We start from the raw sequence: 8,692 nt of genomic DNA on the forward strand, positions 1-8,692 counted from the left end.
TCGGACTCATGCAAGCATGCACTGGGAAAAGATTGCCAAGAAAACAATCTCAAGATAAATTTTAAACTGAATGCACAGCGTACCCAAACTTATCAAATTCCTCCTAGGGTAATGGTATAGTAAGTTTAAGAAAGATTTCACCTTCTGTAATAACCTTCTGGCAAAAATGTTATGGAATCGATACAATATTCATTTTCAGGAACATGTAATAATTAAATCATAGCAAATATTTAAAATATAGTTTATCATGCTTCAAACATGCTAAATGTTCACACATTTCTCAGTTTTACTAAATTTATTAGAACTACCTTTACGTTTAATAATTATTTAAAACAAGGCAAAACCAAATTTATCGATGAATTGTTTTCAAGAAGCATGGCTTCTAATATGCCACATAGTTCATATCACCTGTCTTTCCCGAAGTATCCCTTTCAATGTTTCATATATAATAATTAGATTTTACAAGATGTAAAAAATGTGTCACGTGGAAAGAGGGAAGAAAACTTTGCAAATCACATTACACGAGACACCATTTAATGTTTCTGTGGTCTCTTATGCTCTTTAAGTGACAATTTATTTCTTTTCTTAAGTGATATAAGTAATTGTTTTTACTTCCTTGTATGAAGTAAAGGTAAGTATTGTAATCGCGAAAAATTTAATTTTGGGTATCATATTTCAACGAAAATATCCATTTCAAACCGTTCTTGAAACCATTTGAACGATACTTTTGCATAACATCTGTACGCACGGACAAAATAAAGGACTGTTTTTAAGAGGAATGGAAAATGGATTCAAAAGAGATTATTTCTTGACGTCTCTACGTATGTATGCATCTAGCATAACTCAAAAACGAGTAGCCGTAGCCGTAGAACGTTGAAATTTTGTATATGGGACTGCTATAACATGTAAATGTGCACCTTTCTTTTTGGTTGCAATCGGCCGTACCAAAAGTATATATAGCTATATACAATAAGAAAACTTTCCATATACCATATATATATACACTCTATTACCGGCTCGGTAAGCCAAGTTTTTTATTCTTATATGTTGGTAAATTGGGCATTTTTTGCTTTAAAAGTTATTAAATAATGTGGTTTTTATGTTCCGGTTAGGGTTACGTTAAGTTAATCTGCATGCAATACTTGTAGAATTAATAGTTTAAAAGTTCACGAGGCGAGTTAAGGCTATTTGTTTGCATTTGAAACTAAGTAAAATAGTCAATTCAGTTTCTGCACCTTCAGTGTCTTTTTGCCGAGTGAGACCAAAAGTAAACTCAATTTTGTGAACCGAAAAATCCGTCTTCTTGCCCAGTGGCCGAATTGCTTGTTTTTGCGTAAAATTGATCGGGCGTTGTTTCAACTAAATTTGTGTGTTCCTCCGTCTCAGAAGTTTTGAATGTCAAACTGTGATTAACGCAGAAATACACATAGTATCCCTCATATAGCAGCATACAATTGCCCCAGCAGAGGTAGTTGTAAGCTTTCCAGCAGTGCGATATTGCAGTGGTCCTTGGCAGTACCCAAGATATTCAAAAGGTTCTCTTTTTTTCCTTTCTCAGTCTCTATAAAAATGACTAGCTCTTTTCAAAACGTAAACCAGTCAGTCAACAAGAACATGTCCGTGAAGTTTCCTCTCATTCATAACAAACTCATTCGAATACCTTTTAAATCCAAATAGTGTAATCTGTAAAATGACACAAATGCTCAAACGACTATGTTTAAACTGTGAATTTTTCATCACACTTATACAAACATTATGTGGATTCACACTACTTTTTTTTCGACAAAGCCATTCATTTTCAACAATTTATCCATTTCGTTCACACAAATGCATACTGTTTCCGCAGTCGTTTTACAAAACATCGTGGGAAAAAAGAAAGCAAAAAGAGGAAATATCGCAGTTCTAAAACATCACTTAAAAAGATATCGTCATCGAAAATATTGCAGCTTAAAAACATCGTCATCGAAAATATCGTGGTAAAAAATAGAGTACCTACAGATCATCGCATGGCGATAACATCGCAGACATGCATTTTTCGGGTTTTAAAAGCTATAAATGCATTTTCGCATAATGATTTGGCAGCACAAGAAGGAAAGAGCGTTCCTTAAATTAATTTCCCAGGGAAAATCGCAGAAATAATTTTGAAAGCGCAGATACTTGATCCTCCGTAAAGCTCTGGACACATCGGCGAGAACTGCGAACTAGTGACTGACCCATGGAAAAAAAAATACCAAGTCATTAGGGGGGGGAGAAGTACATCCCACAAAATAAAAGTTCTACCTATTGCCGGCTAGCGAATAAATTTATTGATTATGCCGATTTTTACCTCAGCCTGATGGCTTGCAAGCATACAGAGTCTACAAATTTAACTGATATCGTAAATCTGTTTGTTCTGTTTCTTTTTCATTCAATAGAAACTGTGCATATAAACACATTCCGTATGTCTCTAATGTTGTTTATATTTATATTTTAAATTTTCATTTCCTGAGATGCGATCATCAATGTCCTTAGAACAGTTTTATATCTCCCGTTGTACTGGGGCGATTGACGAAATTCAACTTGCATTTTTCATGTCTCGAAAGTGTAACTTATGATATGCATTAGATTTATACATAGTTCTAATATAGGTATTTTGTGACAAAATCGGACTTTTTCGGAAATGACATGCCAATTTTTTTTTTTCATATTTCAATTCTACGACTCAAATTACGCCAAATTGCCAAGTTTTGCAAAAATCACACGAGTAGTTTTTAAAAAATTAGCCCTCAAAACTTTAGCTCCTCAATATTAATTGAGTTTGGCATATATTTATAAAAATATCTTTTTTTTATTACTCTTTCTTGATTCCGTCTTTCACAGTTCGAAATTTAGGTTCATTCCAAATAAAATCCACGCATTTTTTATGATTTAGTTTCAAAATTTGTATATTTAAATAATTATAAATTTTTGGAAAAAATTTTTGTATTATAACCTATAAAATTTTTACGATCATCTTAAAGTAGATGTATTTCTAAGTATACCTTCAAAAAACTAGAGCTTTTTATTCAAAATTTCCGAGGATATACGTGAATTTATATATTGGCGCGTTTTGATATTTAGCATATTGTTGAAAGTTATAATAACATCAAATGTGGTTTAGGCACTTTTGCTAAAATTATTTGAAAGTAAGAAAGATGTGACATTTCTTCCGCTCCTGCACAATGGAAGGGAAAGGAAATTAGGCTGCCATATATTAATAATTTCACCAAGTGAAATTATTAAGAAGTTCACCAATCATTCTTGGAGCAAACTGAAAAAAATGCGTTAAATTTTTGAATTTCTCCGTAAATGTCGCAGCAATTTTACAAAATTTAATGTTTATGCATAATTTGGGTCGTAGAATCGAAACATGGAAAACATTTGATATGTTATTTCAGGAAAAGTCCCATTTTATGTCAAAATATCTAAGTTAGGGCAATGCTATATATAAATCTAATATATATCCTAAGTCGCGCTTTCGAGACATGAAAAACGCAATTTGAATTTCGCCAATCGGCTAAATAGAACCGTTCCATTTTTTCCCCCCGCAGTGTACTTTTGGTTGTGTACCTGCGCTAGCTTCAAACTCAGGTGAAATGTAATGCTTGCCGAAATGTTAGCTACATAAAATCTAGTAAGCATAGAACTCAGTGAAAAGCCAATCAGCCTGGATGATGATATTTAAAATAATAAAGGAATGGCTGAATAAGTCTGACACATAAATGTCATGATTTTGATCACTGTAAGTAACATGCAAACACAATTAAAACGAAACACGTGAAATTAATTATTTTCTCTACCAAACATTATATTAGTGCGTGTGGTATTACACTGGGAATCCATTCAAGCGTTTAAGACCATGTAAAAACAAAATGGTACTAGGCCATGTTTTATGAATATTTCCACTTTTCCGGAACCAGGAATAAGCTAAATTTGCGACTTTATGTGCAATTTGCTGGGCATTTGAACTTATCAAAAGCAGCGGTTCATGATTTGTTCAAAATACTTTCGATGAGTAAGAATTTTCAAAACTTCGGAGACTGAAGATTTTATAAAGTAAAATGAGCGTGATGAAGACGATGATGATAGTAAGGAGAGAGAGGAGAAAAAAAAAAAACAGAACACATAGCTTTCAAATTAATTTTTTATTTGATTTGCATAATTTACTTTGTTTATTCATCTGTGTTTAACTAATTATACATAATTATCGTTTATGTTACTTACGCTTTTGCATTCTTTAACAGGTGACAAGTGAGAGCGGGTCCGAACACCCGGACGGCTTGCATAGACTAATCGGGTATCATCCGGATTTCGCAACTATCTGAAGCTACACCCCGAAATCATGGCATAACAAGGGTAAAGTATAGATTTTTCTGCATGCGGAATTAAACATTTTCCTGGCTACATCGCATGTTAACACATTGCTACACATATTCGCTACACTATACATTTGATAATATGCATTGCATTGATCATTGTACTGTAATTAAGGCACATTTACAACTCAATGCCACATCTAATACACTACATATTCTTTGCAACACAGATTCTGAACAATGTAATTGATTAAATAAGACCTTACTTGATTATATGGTACATAACTTAGTTATATAAGACAGGCTTAAACAAATAACTTGATACAACGGATAAATAAATTAAGAGCTCTTGAATAAAGAACAAAATTACACATTACAAACAAATTACACACAGAAATACACGTTGTTTACTTTATGCTGTACTTATAATATACAAAATACAGATTTGAAGACACAGTACAGCCCATATTACTTTTGATTAAATAACATTATGTTAAATGTTCACTGTAGCATAAATTTTGCTGTATTCTTAAAACGTACCAAAAATAACCTTATAATTAAACACTCTACTGGTCACATTGCGAACATGGTCACACGTTTAACACACTTCTATATATAAAACTCCCAAAACACTAAAATTTTTATAATAAATATTACATTGCATTCTTTAACAATCAATCTCTTAGCTGCTCTGCCCCGCGTGACCCATTAGTCCGCACTACAGATCCAACCCCCCCCCCTCAGGACCAGGCGTGGAGGTTCAACCTCCGCTCTGGCCCCTCAGAGGGGTTGGCGCATCACCTGGAATTCACCAGGTAGCACTGGTCGTTAAGTTGCTACCTGCTAGTCGCATGGATGAGCAACGCACCACAGCCACCTCTGCGACCATCCTCCTTGCAGGCATACCGCCATTATATCTTAGAGCCGAGCAAGAAGCTACAATAACCAGAGTCCTGCAACTACCTGCAAAGACGCCACCTTCCACGATACAACCCACAGTCCGACCTTATATGAAAACCCTCGCCCCACCCAACGCCCACACCCAGGCATTCAAGGTAGAAACTTCCGCATCACCATAGACAACACTAGCAATTCTAGTATTCCCAACGCTACGTACGTCTACTACACCGATGGATCCAAAATTGAAGACGGAGTTGGAAGCGCCTACATTTGCTACCACCAAAATGATGAACATACCAGTTGGAAGGCAGCACTGCGGCACTTCAATAGTGTGTTCCAGGCAGAAGCCTTGGCCATCCTTAACGCCACCAACGACATACTAAATAACGGCTACCACCAAGCATGCATCTGTACAGACAGCCAATATTCACTCCTGGCAATTCAAAACTTAAGCCACACGTCCCCAATTATCTCCGAAATCCAAAAGCTACTCTCTGTAAACCACCAGCAAAGCATTCACCTCACCTGGGTGGTCTAGTTGGAAACGAGACAGCAGACACCCTAGCCAAAGAAGCCGCCATCAGTTCTGAAGTTCAGCAAATCCGTATCCGTGCACCACCATCGCATCTAAAGAGGCTTCTCAAAGAAGACCTAGTCAAAATATGGCAAGAGGAATGGAACGCGTGTGACACCGGACGGCGGGTCTACAATCTCCTACCCAAAGTCTTTCTATCACGCCTCATAGCTATACCCCAACTCACCCGGTTCATAACGGGACATGGCCCCTATCCAGCGTATTATTATAGGCACAATATCTCCACTACAGATGCTTGCGTGTGCGGCCAACTTGGATCACCAAAACACTATATCTACTCTTGTCCACTCACAGCAGACAACCACATTAAGCATCCCACTCCTACAGACGCCTTTCAATGGTTCATTATTAAAAACAAACCTGCAATCAATAAAATCTGTAAGGTCATTTACCAGCTCGCAGCTATGGGCCAAGATATATGTGACGCTGCGTAATCCCACAACGTCCGCCACTAACAGAAGTCAACTAACATGTCACCGCGCTCGGCATGCTCATACACTCAGGAACCTATGCGCTCCACAAATATATATTCGCCGGACCTCTACGTGTCTCCCATATCAATGTCCAGCAATCACATGTTATTCCCATCTTATGATCCCTCGTCTGTAAACACACCCCGCAATGTACAGTATATGTGATCAATGAGGCCAAATATGTATCTGACATGTGGTAAATGTGTATCATTATTTTTCAAGTGTGTTTTATTTGTCATAAGTCTTCAGTGTTAATCAAGTGTATCCCTCTCCCCCCTTTTTTTCCCTCTGCGTGTGTGTTTTCTGTACATTTTCATGTTTTTGTGTTTTCATACATTTAGTACCTAGCTCTGAGCCCCTCATCTGTTAATCCGTCCCACAAGTCTCATACCTGTAATTAAGTAATAGTCAAGCAATGTTAATAAGTCACCCCTGTTTGGCCATGTAAATTCCTGCGCTCTTAATAAGCTCCCGGTGTGGACTCTTGAGGCCACAGGGAGTTGTTGCCATTAGATAGTGGAAGGCGAGGGACACATGCCTATTTATCTCTGGTAGCCACCAGGCGTCCCCGTCTTCCGTCACCTACCTACCTACCGCTCAGGACATGCCAGACCCCGAGGCTGGGCAATGAGTGACCTTTGATGGTCACTCATTGCCCAGCCTCGGTGGTAATCGTCGGTGGTAATGAGTGGTGGTAATCGTCTCATGTGGTCCGTCTGAAGATGGCCACAGGGATGTCTCGAGCAGATTATTGAGGATAGAGCTTGCTATTATTTTTTCCCATCTTTCACCAAGCTGCACTCCACGCGTCGTCCATGGTCTTCTTGACTGTCGACGTAATTTTATTGCATATGGTTCTGTATGTTAGGGGATGCGTTGGCTGAGGCATAGAGCATCCTTCCTTTGCGAGTCAGTCGGCCTGTTCTTTTCCAGTGATGTCACAACGCCTGGGATCCACTGCACATGAATATCTGTTGCCTTCTGTAGTTCAAGGAGTCTTTTCTGAATTGGGCTACAAGCTGTTCTTCAGAGTATTCTGCACTGAAGACTACTTATACTGCAGCCGTTGAGTCCGAGAGAAAGACTACTTTTTGTTTGATGTCTAGAAAAATTTATTGTCTCTTGAAGACACCAATAGAAATACTGACAAATTCTGACTTGTGTGACGTCAGTAAAAATTCGCTACTCAGAGTAATTTGCTGATAAAAAAAAGACAAAATACAGTTTCAAAAGCTTTAATTAACTAAACAAACATAAATAAACATGTATGGCAAAGCAGCATAAACTAAAAAGCAGCGGTCTTTAAACTTTATCAACTCACAGAACTCTTTAGAATTATAAGGTTTTTCTAGAAACCAATCCCACACTTAGGGAAATATATCTTAGATAATTGGAAGAAAAAAAAAAAAAAAAAAAAGAAGAAGCATTTTTTAATTAAAAAATTAAGATAGAATACCATGCTCCAGGTATCATCTACTCTTAAATTATATTTAGTAACAGCGGTGTGCTTGCATTTTTTATACAAACTGTCGAAGTCTAGTTCTATAATATTACCCGCAGTCGCATTTCCTATCCTGCATTTAATTTGTTGCTACATACATTAAAAAGAGTTTTCATTTAAATACATTGTTGAGAATGGTATTAAAATGTTTCTAGTTGTGTAAGAAGCTTCTATGTACTCTGCATGAATCTACAACCCAAAATTTAGGAGCTTAGAGTTTTAACGTTGATTCTGTTCATAATGCATAAAAGTTGTTCCTCTTCTTACATTGCAAACGTTCTGATCTATCGTAGTACTCGAACGGATTTTTTTATCTGGTCATAATTAGTTTTTTCTTCTGGGAAATATTATTTCATAGTTTTCTTCAATTGAAAACTATTCAAATGATGCTTAACAAATGGTTGCATCTCTATGCCTATAAGGTACAGCTGTTACAGGCCTTGTCACCAACAGACAAACTAGAATGTGCGGAGTTTGCAATAGAGATGTTACTCTGTATGGATGAAGATGAAGGGTTCTTAAAATAGGTGTACTTTAGTGATGAGGAAATATCTTTATCATATGCAGCTTAAGTGTCTGTCTGTCGCCGATAGTTTATTGGTTGCTTGCGTAACTGTATTAGCCAATGGGGTGAAGTTGCCACGGCATTCAAATAGTTCATATACATTGATACCATACATGCAGTTATCATTGTTTTAATTAATTTACCATGGTATTTAAGAACATTTAAATATTTTTAATTCATATAATTGTTGCTTATTATGCATTTAATTATATTTACATATGAATTACCTAGAAACTTGCAAACGTTGATAAACTAAAGGAGACGAAACCAACTAACGAGCTGTACGTAGTACATCTCATCAGGTAAGTTTACCCAAACTCCTAT

The sequence above is a fragment of the Stegodyphus dumicola genome, chromosome 4 (assembly GCF_044657685.1).
Source record: "Stegodyphus dumicola isolate Sdum_Otavi_A_Nest chromosome 4, ASM4465768v1".
Lineage (NCBI taxonomy): Eukaryota > Metazoa > Arthropoda > Arachnida > Araneae > Eresidae > Stegodyphus > Stegodyphus dumicola.